This window comes from Triturus cristatus, chromosome 2_1, assembly GCF_964204655.1.
Source record: "Triturus cristatus chromosome 2_1, aTriCri1.1, whole genome shotgun sequence".
Taxonomy (NCBI): domain Eukaryota; kingdom Metazoa; phylum Chordata; class Amphibia; order Caudata; family Salamandridae; genus Triturus; species Triturus cristatus.
The window spans coordinates 517297363-517314280 of NC_140581.1; positions in this window are offsets into that span (position 1 = coordinate 517297363).

Here is a 16918-nt window from a genome sequence, read left to right on the forward strand (position 1 = left end):
CGAGTTAGCAAACTCGATCTAGTTGCTACTGAAAGCTCGTGATTTTGTGGGCGGATGGCTGGACAGCTACTACCGAGTCCAAAGTAGCTGGGGGACTTGACAAGCTGCCAACTACTTTTGATGACTGGTTGCCCTCACCAGTGTGACCAGAGGGCACAATATCAACTGTTAATAGAGGCACTGGTGAGGACACCAGGGCCAGTCTGCCCATTGACGACCGCTTATAAAAAATCGGCTTCATAGATAGCCTCTTTTCAGTCATTTCAATTTAAGGTTGCAGCACAAAAGATGCCCTGGTTAAGAATTGGTCAATTGTACCCACAATAGATCCTCCTGATAACGACTTTCTCCCCTTGGCTGTAGTCATTTTCCACTTTTGTTACAATGCAACTGCTCCAATAATTCGTAACAAAGAAAATAAAGAAAGAGCGAAGGGCAGTCTTAATAATCCAGCAAATGCGTACTAACCTTCATATGCTGATCAAATGTAGGATTAAAGAGAGGGGCCCGTCCCATCCTCGTTCGTGCTCGGACGGGCTCAGACGGGCCCGCCCTTGGCCTCGCGTTCCGGGATGCGGAGGCCGCGAGGAGTAACGGCAAACACAAGTCAGCTCCTACAAGCGGCACCCGCAAAGCATGGAGTAAAGAGGCAGCTTAAGACGGGAACTGCTGCACTGGTTCCTGAATGCTGGGTCCCAAAGGCGGCAAACACAAGTCAGCTCCTGCGAGCGGCACCCCAGACGGCTTTACGGTTCTTCATGGGAAGGGGTGTTTGTGCAGAAAGGAAAGAGGAAGTTCTGAACCAAAGTATAGCAACTCTTTTTGGCGTTTGCTCCAGAGTACAACCAAGACACCCAAATAAAAGCTGGAAAACAAAAACTAACCTCACAATGGGAGGCGGTGCTGCCGGCTCCTGCCGTGCGCCTCAAGAAAACCAACAAATTAAGATCTCACAACTGCACTAACAGTTGGTGTATGGGTAAAGACCAGCGGCTTCTGTTGCTTCACAAAAGCTGCTTTCCGAGGGTCCGGGATGCTTTACGGCTTCTGCCGTTTGATTTTGTTGATGTGCGGCGTCCGCCGCGTTGGAGAGATGTTTTGGCGGCGCCTGCCGCTGAGAATACTTTTTTGTGGCTTCAGCCGCGTTGCATCAATGTTTAGTGTTTCCTGCTGCTTTGAGAACGTGATGCTTTAGCGGCTCCCGCTGGCTCCACGGATGTTGCGGGTCTTCACTTTGTTTCAAGCTCACTCAGCAACTGTTGCAATCACAAAGCTCCCGTTTCCCAGGATCGCCCATCACCGCAACGCACCACGCGCCTTGGCTCCTAAGTTATTGCTCTGAGTATCTCTGGGTGTCTCTGGGTGTCTCTGGTGTCTCCGGAGGGTGTATGGATCAAGCTGTTGATCCACCAGCCCGCATAGTGGTTGCAGCAGGGCAGAGTGATAGGGGGATCACGGCACGTTCTCTGTACGAAGGGGCAGCAGTTTGCAGTTTTTCCTCACTCACATCGTTGAACACTCCTGCTGCCCCCAGTTGCCCTCCAATGCCCCCCTTCCCGTCGCTCACCTCAGGATATATGGAGAGGGGTGGGGAGCAGAGTAGGGGGCTGCACTGCCGCTGGGATAGTCACTGGGTCACTGGGTTACTGGGGACTGTTGCTGTAGTCACCGGTGCCAGCTGTTTTGAAGCTTGGAGGCGGAAGGTAGAAGGTGTCGAGTGCCTGCTGCCTGATTCCTGGTACAGCCTGATGCCGCCGCTGATGCCGCTACGGTGGTCCCGGTGGTGGCGGCGACAGGGTTCAATTGGGGCTTTTTACAGTTCTTCTGGCGTCCGGCGGCTCTTCTATAAAATGCTGAAAACGCCGGCAAAAGGGCGGCGAAGAGAACGGCAAGATGAACGGCTGGAAGAGCGACCGTGGACCGGCCGCTACAACCACCACGCGTCTGCTCCAGTGCCTGCCTGTTCCGGCCTTGCAAAATTCACAAAAACACGGACTGGATCCGGCTTCTATCTATTCTAGCAACCAAAAGCTGGGGGTCAAGGTGCCTTGAGTCTAAAATCATGGGTTTGAGGCCCAAGTGGAGTCTGACTTAATGAAATGTGTCCCCCACCCCTTGATAGATACTTGCCCACTTCAGGTTCCATGGGCATTATGTTTGATGGTGATGTGTGTACACACATACACACACACACACACACGAACGCATGCACGCACGCACGTGGGAAACATCGTTTACATCGCATTCAGTACAACGCGATGCTGTTACAACGCGGTCGTAACAACGAACGCATGTAACCACGCGATGCCATTACAACGCAAGTCTTTACATCGACTTGCGCTAGATGGCGTGCTAACATTACAAATAGTGTAGTTTACTATCCCAACACCTTCCTTACTGTTAAGTGGACTGGAGTTGGAATAGTAAATTACGCTTTTCTAATGTTAGCACGCCATCTAGCGCAAGTCGATGTAAAGACTTGCGTTGTAATGGCATAGCGTAGTAACATCGCAGTCGTTGTAACGACCGCGATGTAACTGCACGCGTTGTAATGACTCACGTTGTTACGTCATACATCCCACGTACGCACGCACGCACACACGCACACACACACACAAAATTTTGCAACATTACTGCACTTGGGAGCGGAGCAAACCCTCAGCAGAGCTTGGAAACAGTGGGGAGTAGAATGGGTGAAGAGAGCAAGAAAAGTGACAGGGAGGAAAAGAGAAAGTAGAAGCAAAGCAATAAGCAAAAAAAAGAGAAGAACGATGAAGTGGAATAAAAGAGGTGAAAGTACAATTGATACCTGAAGGAAAACAAGCATGAACTAAAAGTGGGTATGGATGGGGTAAAAGAAATATGAAATACAGACACAAATAGAATACAAAGGAGACAATGAGGAAGAGAGATAAGAAAAGGATCGGAGCAAGACAGATTTAGTGTGCATGGCAGGCACTGTTAGTGCTGTCCTGGCTGCACTCTACTGCGCTGTGCAGGTGAAGGGGTGTTAGCGGGAAAGATAATGATAGTGTTTACACTGTGCAAAGTCGGCTCAAACTCGAAACTCTACTATGTCCACTGGGATGGACCTTTATCACAAACTAAAGCTAAAATGATAAAATCAGTAATATGTCAATGACATTGAAGCATAATTTTCCGCACAGGAATAACATAGGGGGTAATTTTGCAAACCATGAAGGTTTATTAACAAATTAGTAATTACAATTGCAAATTAAATCAGTTAAGCATACATCAGCAGTCACCTAAATACAGCATGTATGAATATTATCCAGGCAATTTCATTCAGCAAATGCAAGTACACCTTATTGCACAGTGTGATCAAATTTCCTTCCCATAAAGGGAAACTCCCTAACGCTAAGCTACGGTTGTGGGTAAATCTGAAATTTTTGCAGCAGCTGCTGTCAGCAAATATAACATCAAAGGTAGGCTGCTAGCAAAAAAAGAGAAATGTACTTGCTCTGGAAAATTAGTGTATGAGCAGAAATATAAGGATCATTGGATCCCGAGAGAAAGAGAGGGGACATCCACCTACAAAGTTGGACTGTGGCAAGTCTATCTAACTAAACCCAAACCTTATAATTAAGCCATCAAATTCAAGAGAAGACACATCTCCCACAGTTTTCACCATAATAAAAACCAATCAAAAATCAGCCTTCCTTGGGCCATATTACAGAGAGTGCCCCAGTGCTCAACGGTCATTTGCGCCTGCTTTGCGCACCCCAGGGGCACTTTGGTATTACAGAAGGGCCAAGGATGCTTGTTCAGCTCCTTCTGTAATACCAATAGCGCTAGCACACATAAAGTACTAGCAGGGGGCGTTCCCTCATTTGCATGGGGGTGTGTCCCATGCAAATGAGGTAATCCCTTTGCCTCTGCTCCCATGCCATATTACAGACACTAGCGCCAAGGCAAAGAAGCTCGCAGGTGACACACTGTCAGTGCGCTCCTTGAGAGCAGCCATCTGCAGGGAGTAAAGGGGCCCCTATGGTCCCGCACCCACCAGCAAGGAGATCCTCAATCCCCTGTTAAAGTGCAGGCAGGTTGCCGTCTGCACAGTGAAACATGGAGCTGCTGCTTCATAACAGCTCAATTTTTCACTTGAATGCGCTGCCCCCAGGACAGCACAAGTTCACAGCTGCCCCTGGGGCAGTGCATGCTACATAATAGGGCACACTTTCTCTGTTTGCACCTGGCGCACCTATTTTAAGGTGCACCAGGCACAAACAGGGAAAGGGCACCCTAATACATAATATTGCCCTGGTGTACTTGATGTGAGTCTCCTTCTCACGGATAATACAATGCCATGTTCTTCCATCATCACAGCCTTCACGATATCATGCAAAGGATTATCCACCTCCCCTGCCTTCCATGTAGGTGTTGAGAATCATCGTCCGGCCAATTAATTGCAATAAACATGACCTTCACACAACAAGCTAATAATGAGAGCATGGTGACTCTGGTGCTTGAAACAAAAATACAATGTTTACTTCAAAATACAGTTGGGCACCTAGGCACACCCATGTCATTGTTAAGATGTATATATCCCAACATATATCTATGTAGCTAATTGTAGAGCTAAATCGGAAACATATAAATCACGTTTCACTAAATCTAAATGTAAAATAACGTGTGGACACATATATGAAGTAATTTAGTATGTTGCAAGTGAACATATTTCTGAAGGCAAATAAATGATGATTACTTTGCGTCACCAGCGGAAGGAGTGTAGCGGCAGGCTTGGGACAGTGCCTCTGGTCATTGGTGGAGAAGAAGTGCTTATGGATAGCACTCACATAGTAGACCCTTTTGGATATTGCAAATAGCTTGGAGATAGTACTTGAGATACTGGGTCTTTGTGTCTACTGGCCTGGGGATGGTTCATTACATGCAGGGCCATTGAAGGTACTGGCCTGGCTTTGTTGCTTAACATGCTGTGGCATTTCATATGATGTCCTGTGTATACTGCTTTACACACTGGGACACTTTGGATACTCTGTGTTGTCCTGGCGATTGTCTATTACATACAGGGACGTTAAAAGAACTAGCTTGGGATGGTATTTGAGATAGTAGCTCACTATAGATGATGGCCTGGCTAGTGTGCTTTACATACAGGGTCATTGTGAAAACTGGCCTAATTAGTCCCCTTTATATATTACAGAAACACTGGTATAGCTGTAGTGCTTTCCATAGTGTGGGGTTCTGACAATTGGCCTCTGTAAGGGGCTTGACATATCAGAACACTATGGAAAACTGCCTGGCTATAGTGTTTACATAAGGAGACACTGTTGAAACTGATCACTGGCCTGCCTATGGATATGTAAAGTATAGGGGCATTTTGGAAACTGAAGTATATGTGGTACTTTACATACTGAGTCTTTGTGGGAAAAGGTCTGGCTGTGTGGCTTTTATAATTGTTACTTGTGGAATCTGGCTAGCCTGAGGTGCTTTACAGAGTGGTGCACAGTAAAAACTGGTTTGATTTTTGTGATTACCATACTGTGACAATATTGCTCTAGATCTTGTACTGTACACCTCCCCCACACAACTGGGACCCTGCCGTCAGTGCTTAATATGTAGAAAACATAAGTGCTAGGGCCCTCATCAGGAGTCCACTGCAGCTTGCACCACCCATTTCTCCTGCCAGCAGGGCCAACGCCAGTGTCACAACAACCACTAACCAATACACTCCTACAATGGTCTGTGACAACTCAGATCATTCTACACCCCCAAAGCTGGTGGAATGGCTTGGGAGCAAGTATTCATCATTTTCAATTTACATTGAATTTATAAACAGCTGTTGTGGTGCTCATTGTAAATTAGACATCACCACTATGGCAGACTTTCACAAGTGCTGGTGTTGACAATTAAGTGCCTGTGTCGAACACCGGAAACCACTGACTCAAATTAGGCACTGATTGCCGTCAGCTCATTTCGTTTTACATATTTGAAAGTTTGAAAGTTTAATTTATTGTTAACTGTTCGATTATTTAAAATCATTACAGTAAAAAGCTAAAATTGATACCCCCCCACCCATGCCCACCCACCCATGCCGCCCCCCTCCCCAGCCATACTTTCAACTTTAAAACCCCTTTTCCGATAGTCAATCTTGTATTGCATAGTCCCTTTTGCCATTGATCCAGGGGTTTAGTTCGTGTTATGCCAATGATCCGAGCAAAACACATAGGGCCTCATGTAGGTGGCATACACTTTACCGATTCTAAAATACCGAATCATACCGATTCGGTATTTAAGAATCGGTAAAGTGTATGTAGGTAAACATTTGGTAAATGTTACCGAATCGGAGTGAGTCGCTAATTACCGAATCGGTATTTACCGATTCGGTAATGAGGCATACCTTCCCATTGATGGGAAGGTATGCCTCATTACCGAATCGGTAAATACCGATTCGGTAATGGGGGAGCACATGCAAGGGTGGCAGGGTGTCACATTGACACCCTGTTGCACCCCTGATTCGGCCATGTGTGCACATGTGGCACACATACATGCCCTAAGGGCATGTATGTCTGCCACATTGCACACTTCTAAGCGCTATAAAATGCTTTTACACATCCATACTTTATTTACCACCAACTATTAGTTGGTGGTAAATACCGACTCCAAACAACACCCACACACTCCCCCTACATCTCATTTCTGTATTCGGAATTTACCGAATCGGTAATTTTACCGATTCGGTAAATTACCGAAACAGAAATGAGCCCCCTACATGTCACAAGCCTAAATACCGGTCGGTAACGGTATAATTACCGAAAATCGGCCGTTACCGACCGGTATTCGGCTACGTACACGAGGCCCTTAGAGTGGTGGGCTAACTCTTCTTTGCCCATGGATGTTATGCCTGCCCCTTATTGGCCCGTTAATCAGTCTCTAAGATTCAACAGCTCGTGGAAAGTCATTTATACACTTGCGTCTAAAGCCTGTCTGAATAAATGTTGCCGCTCTTGCGAGGTAGTTTTGTTTTGTTTCCGAAAGGCACCAATCTGATGCCTCCTTGCACGTTCTGATGCCGAGGTCTCTTAGAATAGGATGGAGCAGCCTTTGTCGTTCGCTGGTCAATTTGGGGCAGCTACATAATAGGTGAAGCCAGGATTCCCTTTGGTAGTTGCATAGATGACAAGAGACAGCTCCGTCTACTCGCATCCTTGCTGGATTAAAGTCCGCTGTTCTAAGGGCCGTTAGCCTCATAAAAAGGATTTTCCTGAGAACCTGGGCCCGTAGTGCTTCCCGTAGGTATTGTTGAGCTTTCCCCATGGTGTAAGATTCGTCCAATGCCATCGTAAGGGTATTATGGCGAAGTGCGGTTAAATCCTTTACACGAGAAATAGAGCGGACTTGCAGTTTCAAGATATTGGACCAGGCCTTATGCGGGATGTCTGGTAGAGACAGACTATTGGATTCGATGTTTAGGGTCCCTATTGCTTTGCCCAGCTTGGTGTGCCAGGGGGAGTCCCCTTATCTGAAGATTGTTAACAAATGATGTTTGAGAGAGTTATATGGGGCTTTAAGGACTCTAATATAATACATAATTAGGTCCCCCTGGAGGGCCAGTTCAGGTCTGCAGAGCCCTAGTTCCAAACGTAGCCTGGTGTTCCTTGCATGCCTGGGTACTTGCAGCACAAGCTTGTGGGCTTTGACCTGAGCTGCTGCTATATGTTTGTCTAAGGCTCCCGGAAATGCTAAATGACCATAGTTAATGGCCGGGATTAATTTTGCCTTAAGGACCCTCAACATGTTTTACATATTGAAATACAGCATTAGTTCTCCATCAGAACTGCCTGAAAAATGTATTGCGCATAAACATGGTCTGTAAAATGTGCACTCCTCTTAATGTGTTGATGGGGTAGGGTTGTCCTCACCCAGTGGTTTCATGAACCCCCCTGTCTTAGTAGCTTAGGTGAGGGTAGCCACTAAAAGTTGATTCGTTTTACATTTAGCCTCTGCAGAACTGCAGGCAAAACCTCATAAAACGCCCTAAAGGAACAACGGGGCAGGGTTAAGAGGCGAGGATCCACGCTGCAATGTGAGCCAAGTTCAGTAAAGGACAGCGAGAGAGAAAGAAATAATGCAAACAAAGAAAATAGTGCAGAGAGCGCAGAAAACTGTTGAAGAGAGAAAGGCAAGTAGCAAAAAACGGTGAAAAGAATGAATTGTGGTAGTTAAAAACTGAACGGGGAAGCACCGAGGAAGAAACGATAAAAGTAATAAAATGTGCAAAGAAAGAAGGAATTATGAAAGGAGAGATAAAAGGCAAAGTGAATGGTAGTTGAAAAGAAATGAAGAACATGTAAGTATGGATGGCTGAAATGATGGATATAAGGGCGAAAAGGATAGAACAAAGGGAGAAAGGTTTGCTGGAGGGAAGGATAGATGAATGGAAAGGTGGACAGAAGAGTGAACGGCTGAATGGCCGTCGAAGGAGGATAGAACTGTGCGCGAAGTGATTGGTCATTGGCTCGATGGATAGATTGAAAAAGGGTGAAAAGGTGAATGGATGGGAAAAGGATTGATGACTATGTGAACAGAGGAAAGGATAGAATTTAAAGGAATGGATAGAATAATGCAAGATGGATGTAAGGGTGAAAGGGTGATGGATAGAGGGGAGGGGTGGCAGTATGGATGGGCAGATGAGTGGATGTAAAGGTGAAGGGAACTATTATAGGAAGGGCTTTCTTTGCTCACTCGGTATCATTAGAGGTTTGGTTGAAAGTGGGAGGTATTTTAATTTTCTGTCTACTCCCTTGCCCTCACCGACCCCTTCTTGAGGTGCTTGGACTCGCTTAGATACTTATGTTCGCTAAGCACAATTCGTAGCTGAATATAATAAAGAAATCTCCAGGGTTGTTTCAGAGCATGAGCACCATCTATTGGCCATCATTAATATAACGTGCAATGAGTAAGTTTTTGTGGCCATTGCCGGAGCAGCACTTCAGAGGGTTTTATACGTTATTAGTAGAGAAATATTATGGTTTCAGGATTGCGCTCTTCTTTCGCCCCCAAAGACAGTCTCTTGGTACCCATGACATGAGCTGATTGCTAATACCTCGAACTTTGATTCATCTTGAAGGGTGAACGGCTAATGGCAGTGCTTTTAATGAAAAAGTACCATCACTTTAATTTGAGAGAGTACCTGCACTTCTTGCACGAGTGGGAGAACATTCCCTTCTAAAGCAGACAGGTACTCTGATAGAGTACGTGCATTTTAGTATTTTTTTCATTTGTATTACTAATAGTGTTAAAGTTTGGGGAGGTGACAGGTAACAATAGGTGATTGTGGATGAATTAGGGTGACCAGATTCTCAAAACAACAAGCATTGGCATAGCCAATAGGTCTCGCCTTTGGGACCTTATAAGTGTTTAGCCATGCAACAGTTGATGTTGTTGCACCAAGGATATTGTGCTGCATAACTAAATACTTATAAAGTCCCAAAAGCGAGACCTATTGGCTATGCCAATGCTTGTTCTTTTTCATTGGCCAGCTGCGGTGTTTGTTTGGGACAGGGTTGGCGGTATGTGCTCAGAAAGGGCTGAGATTGTGAACCCACCTGGCTGTTTCTCTTCTCTGCTAACTCAAGTGATGTTGTGGGCATATCATGAAATGTTTTCTTACTCTATGCCAATTGTTACTGACTTTTTTTCTGGTTTGTGTCTGCATTATGCGGCATTTGCAGCTTGTGACACGATTAAACCATTTCTCCACAGGGCCAGGATTTAATAAATAACAGAGAAATGAACCGGGAACAGGCAAAGAACCAAATGCATATTTGATTGAAACCATATTAAATATGTCTCATAATAACGTGCAGCGGCGGGGTCTGTGCTACTTGCTGAAAGTGGCATTGCTCTAGAAATATATTAAGTTTTCACTTCAGTTCTGTACTCTGTCCAGCAGTTATGGCACAAGCCTCGCACAGCTGGAGGGACAGTGCTCGCTGTAATATCTGAGCAAACCCGAGCCTCTGCTGCGGATTAATGGGGCTTTCATCTTTCCAGTTTAGATTAGCAGGGCATCTCTTGTAATGGAGCTTCAGCACAAATCTGTTCTATGTCTACAGCACACTTTGAAGTCGAAGCATGGAAGTGAAAATGTATATTGATACTGTACTAACATGGGGCCGGAGACACTGAAAGCTCCAGTTAGATGTATTGCTGTAATTCCCCCACGGCGAATGAGCCTAAATGTGCATCCCGGGAGCTAAAAGATGTAATAAACCCCATGATCAGGACTTTCACCATCCTTTGCAGCGTTTTTTTATTAAAACCTAAAGGCAGCCCCATCCAAAGAGGCAGACTTTAATTTTATGTACTCTTTACACCAAGGGCTCAAAGTATGCATTACAAAAATAACAGTTCAATTACTGAGAATGAAGGGGCGATTACTTAGAACAAATGTAAGACATTAGATACTTTTCACATTAATGAAATGAAAAAAGAGAATCCTTGTAGAAGCACGCCGATCAGAGAGCCACCAATCTTGTTATCGTGATTATACACTTGCAACCACCAACTGCTGACTCCCAAGCAAAGCGGCTGTTACTTTATGTGAGTCCATTCATCAGCTGAAGCAAAGCCAGCAAGCGCTACACAAGGAAGTTAACAATTCATGCAACACCCTGCAAGGCAGTTCTTTGCTTCAGTGAAAGTGGTTACATAAAAAACAAGCGCGCGCGGGCGCCTCCCGCAGCAGCAGGGGGAGGGAAAAGAGGAGGGAGCCGGTGCCGGATTCCCTTGCGGGAATAATTGGCGCAATAATTGCTAACATATGGCGCCGCTGGTCGCTCCCGCAAGGGAATCGCCAAACGTGCACGCGTTGCCATTGAAAGTACTGCAACGCATGCACGTTTTTGCCTAAAAAGTGAAGCGATGGCTAAAGATCTTTTTCCTACGCAGCGCATGCACACTGAGTAGGCGAAACCTAAAAAACCAGGACAGGTGTCATAGACATAGAAGTAGGACTGACAGAAGTACCCATGGCTTTAAGTGGTATGGAAAAACAGGGGGTGTGAGGGGTATCTCTCAAGGGCCATGGCCAATGTAAATGTGTTTGTACTTATATAGCACACAGCTACCCCATTTCGGGGTTTCCCAGCGCTGTACTCATACCGCTAGGGAACCCTTCCTGGCTTTTCCCTTTGAAATGTCCACTCCTGGGCATCCCCAGGGTGAAGCCAGGCATCCCAGCGCTGTTGGGGCCGTTGTGGAGATTAAGCAAGCTATTGCCCAGAGTTGCAGCGTGGGACCCATGATTAGACTAGGCACTGAGGCGAGAAATCAGGTTCGAAGAATTATGAGCCCAAGACCCGCCAAGGCAGGAATTGAACCCTGGTCCCAGGCCAGACCTCTGCATCAGGGTCTGCCGCTCTAACCATTGAGCCACACTTCTCCACAATTAAGGACGTGGCTTAAAACACAGAAGCTAAAAAAATCTGTACTTAGCATAGCGTCCCGCCCGAAAAACGTGCTCCTTCTGTCATTGTATCCAGATAAATAATACAAAAAGTGACATCACATCTAGAACAAGCCTGGCTATTGGCTTTGTCAATGATTGTTAGCTACATAAGAGAAATAAGCAACAACTTTGGCTTCGCAGTACATAACATTTAAAATGCTTCAGTTCTGTAATGAAGAGACTGTGAAAGAACCATAACGGGTCTCTTTGAAAGCAGTGAAGGGTGGTACTGCTGCAGCAGTAAGCTTTTTTTCTTTTTCCGTGAGGGCAAAAATGGGGAGCCCAATAGAGACCCGTCTCAGGCTGAGAGAAGTAAAGCATGTGTACCGAGACACTATTTAAAAACCAGGACATTTATCTGTTTAACCCGGGAACTATGCAAAAACCGGGACATTTCTTTAATTTGGAGCAAAGTGTCAGGACACCGGGACACTGCTCAAAAATCCGGGACCGTCCGGGGGAAACCAGGACGTCTGGTCACCCTAGGATGTATGCAATTACTCAGTTGTCAAAATGGCCGACCGAGTCACGGCTGTTGTGCCCTATGACCATGCTGCCTAAATTAACTTAGCCTCGTTCAGAATGCCAGCCATTTAATGAGAGCAGGAAGGAGTTGGATGTGGCGCTCGAGCAGCACCCTGTGCCCAGGGGTGAGCAAGCGTGTCTATTCTTAGGGAGAGCTGGGCCAGAGCTGAGCCAGGTGGTGAGCTTGGTCCTAGTTATGTAAATTATGAAACAGGAGTGTTGGAAATGAACATCTTATGCGTGGTATTCCCCCAGATTTTTGCCTTGACTGTTGTAGAACTATCTGCCCTTCACCCCTGCTGAACAGAGATAAAGTGCCTGTGCTCTCCCTTTCACCACAACGGGACCTGCATAACCCTAATTGACATACTCAGTGTACCTAATGCACTCGCAGCTGGGACCTTTGTGTTGTACATTCCCCCAGCCTCTACCTTGAGATATACTGCGAGGATTTTGCACATACAAGACAGTGCACCAGTGGTAGTGCTGTGTGTGGTGAAACCAGTTATAAATATCGCTTCCACACATTATTCAAAATTTCCAGTGGAAACGCCAAAATAAAGGTCCAGGATTTGCGCTGGCTAATTCGAGCACCAGACCCAGTAACAGTATTTTTCCAAGGCGAGTTATGCAGCCTATTGTAGTATTGTGTTTGCAATGAGGGGATAAAAGACTTCAGCATTTCTTCTTCTTCAACTTCTCTGTGCTCAGAGCAACATGTAACGAAAGACTGGCTTTTGCTGCTTGCTCCTCCACTGCTCTTATGAAGCTACACAAGGAAACCTGTGGAGCAGGCAGATGATGGTCAGGTAGGGTCTTCTTTCTTCCTCTTGGTCTGAGCTCAGTGTCTGCTGAAGGTGCTCCACCTGCCGATCACAGCAGCTATGTTTCTCTCAAATGCAAGCAGTCAAGTTATAACATCTCTTTTTAGGAAGCATAATAGCTCCATGTACCTGACGGGGCCAGGGAAAATAGATCATGCAACCCTCTCCCCCCTTCTTGTGATGGCAGTGTCTGGAAGTTACAGTGGTGTTGACGTTGGTGTACTTGGCCATGGGATCACGTGGCCTGCACGATTTGTGCATCAGTCCTGGAAGATAGGTGTGCAGCTGTCTCAGATTCTGATCCAGAAGTAGTACAGTTGGGGGAGTTCAGATAGGCACACCTCATACTCAAACGTATGCAATCTAATCTATCTGCAAACAGAGCAGAAACACGTAAATTGATGTGGACAGCTGTCTATTTGACTATTTGAGTTGGAAATGGTCAGCTGGTAAACCTGTTTATGTACACAGTTTGATGATTAAGCAACTTATCCCATTAAAAATATTGTGTGACATGAATATTGGGTAAAAAATATTGTGACTACCAAAAATCATGAAGCAGAATATCTAAGGTAAGAATATTGTTTTTTTGGTATATATTATTGTTTTGGAGAATATTGCTGTATTTAATATAGTTTACTTTATTATAACTTTAATACGTATTGTTTTTAATTTAATATATGTTAGTTTCTATATAAATAAGACATGCTAGTATTGTTAGAATAATTGTTATTATTTTTTAAAATATATTTTGAAATTTTAAATGTGTATTTTGTTATTTTAAACAGTAATTTATAATGTAGTAGCAGGTTGTTGGATGTGTAGGGAACTAGGGTGGGAAGTTTATTACTTAATAATTAATTTAAATTTAATATTAATGATGTTCTATTGCTAATGACATTTTCAATTAATTATTACATATGTTCATTGTTTACTTGTTTAAGTGTTTTTTATTTGTTTAAGTTTAATTTGTTGATTTAACCTTAATTGTTACATGTTTGTTAGTAAATTATATTTTAGTAGTGGGTTATTGGATTTGTAGAGGAATAGGGTGAAAAGTTATTTAAATATACTTAATCTAATGCATATGTCAATGTTTCATTGATTAAGACTGCTTTATTTGTTTAATTTTGTAATTGGTGGTAGTTTAATTTGTAAATTATAATGTATATTTTAAATTTTACACTTTTGTTAGTAATTTCTATTTTAGAATAGAGTTGTTTGATTTGTAGGAGAGTAGGGTTAGAAGTTGAAAGTTGTTTTGTAATTAAATTTTCGAATACATTTTATTTATTGATAAATAATTATCTATATTTTAAAATATTTAATTATTTAAATTATTTGTTTTACTTTATGTATTTATGAAATTCATTGTGACATGTTTAAATATTCATATTTGTAACATGTATTATTAGATTTTTGAAAAAGTGCTTCTGTTCAATTTAAGTAGTATTTTCATGTACATATTTTTTATTTCATTTTTTGGGGGTTCGAGGTTCTTTTGAGTTTTTTTCCCCATAGTTTTATATAGCGTGAACTTGACCTGAAGGCATCAGGTATCAGAGCGCTTTACATGAGCACCAGTTGTGTTACACAAGGACCACATTAATCAAGAAAAGAGAGAGAGAGGTACGTAGTAAACCTTGCCTCCTGTATCAAATAGATAATCAAAAGAAATCCACTAGAAAGCTTACACTGATATCCTTCCAGATATAGTAGTATTCCTTAAGGGAAAAGATTTACTTTCTTAAAATAACCCTCACCCACCAAAAGGTCCCTTGATGGCATGCTTCATCATCGGGTTCTTCTTGCCCCGCTGCGGGATGGGGCGTGCTGCAACTGATAGAGATGTGGGAGCACTTTCTGGAAGGTATTACTAAAAAATACGAGTGAAAGGGTCAGTGAGAAGTGAACAAAAATTCAAAAAAATATATCCACTAGGGACCTAAACTTTAATGAATCCTGTGGCTGGTATTGTTATAAAATAGGGGTGTTGGAGGTGCACAATATAGTGTATGTGTTACTCCTGGTCTACATGTTTCAAGCCTTCCCCTTCGGCTTTTCTTCGGGACCAAGTACGATTGATCCCTAATACCACTCCTGAATATTGGCTATTGTATTCTTTAGTGCCTATTCATGATGTATAATTGTGCATTATACGATACCCAATTGGTATGATGCTTCAATACTACCTATTTGGTAAGATGTCTCAATTCATTTTATTATTATTATTGTTGCAGGGATTCTGCATATGCACAGAACTATGCGCAGGAAACCAGGACCTCAGAGAATTGTGGTGTACCAGAAACTCCCCTCAGAACCAAGAACCCCATATCCGACTAGCTTAGTGTCCCATTCGTTAGCCTAGATCTAGCTAGGCGGTCCCAATGTATAGACAAACCAGAACATGCGACTTAGATATTTCTCAGGAGTGGTGTGCATCCGAAATACCAGTTTGTACTTATTTATCAGTCCACAACAGAATAATACAGACACGGTAAAGTTTAAAGAGTTTATTTTATAAACCTCGCGTCCTAAGATGCAGTACTTTGGCTAACACTAGCAGACAAATGGTTAAGATCAAAACCATCAGCATTGTTACAATACCATACAGAATAAAAGGAGCAATCATAATAATAATGACAGTGGTTTGCAGCCAGACTCCTTTCTCTAGCAACTAATAAATTATTATTAGACTAATAGAAGGTCTCTTAGGCTAACCGGGGGGACCCCATACCGTATAGATCAGCTTAGTAGAATCACATCAAAGAATCAGCTAGCTCTCTCATGCATCAGCTCTTCTGTTCGAATGAATTCTAAAACATTATGTACTGTAATATTAAAGGCACTTGTCCTTCAGATATTGGCAGCTGCATGTATGATATGTCTAAAAAGTGGTACAGACGAAGGTCGCAGCACACTGTTAAGAATGTTAAACAATAAACTGTTATCCTGTAAGGCAAAGTCGAGTAAGCATTTCTAAAATGAATAACATATAACAACAGTGTCGCGTGCAAAGCAGCAGAAACGGCAAGCTGGCTTTCTAACAGTTGACTCGGTTATGCTAACTTAGTGTTGTAAATAGGGAGTGGCTACCCCATATAACATTATAACCTTGCCCAATGAGCTCTGCACCGGAGGGGAGGGACGCTTATAGTCAAATTTGCCTCCAAGCTACTCTCTCGCCCAGCATACTTTGCCTGCTCTTGGCTCCCGGAGCCAAGGACAGGCAAAGTATGCATTTTGACCTAGCGAGGTCTTTATCATGGTAAGTTCGAAATGTGTTAGTGTAGCAGTGTTCTTTTGTATTAAAAAGAACTTGAAAAGGAATTTCACTGCGTGTGGCATTATTTGTGAAAACCATATATGTGTATATATATATATATATATATCCAAACAAACAAGAGTTACCCCTTATGGAAGAGCCACACCAGGTAGGTTCGATTCCTTCTTTATTTGATCACGAAGGCTGCACACAGATGTGAAAAGACGTCATCAAAATATAACTGCCATTCACTGTCAGACGCGTTTCAAGTCTCATGACCCTTCTTCAATGGCAACGGCAAATTCTGTACCACAGGACCGGTCAAGTGCAGCTGCATTATATTCACTCAGACCTCCCCAGTGGGCGTGGCCACTTCTCAGGCCTTCTGGTCTTCGTAGTTGTACACATTAACCTCAAGTGAGTCTGTCCTGTGGTGCAAACAATAAAGTCACATTAGAACCACAGTGGGGTGATGTTGAATCTTTAAAAACAATCATGCTGCAGTTTCGCCCCTTCGTGAAGAAGACTACCTCCCTTTACGGTGACGTCAGGTTGGCCTCACCTCGGGGACGCTGCGCTCGCAGCGGGGCTTCTTCCGCGACCGGAGCTGGCCGCTTTAATCCAAACAAACAAGAGTTACCCCTTAGGGAAGAGCCACACCAGGTAGGTTCGATTCCTTCTTTATTTGATCACGAAGGCTGCACACAGATGTGAAAAGACGTCATCAAAATATAACTGCCATTCACTGCCAGACGCGTTTCAAGTCTCATGACCCTTCTTCAATGGCAACGGCGAATTCTGTACCACAGGACC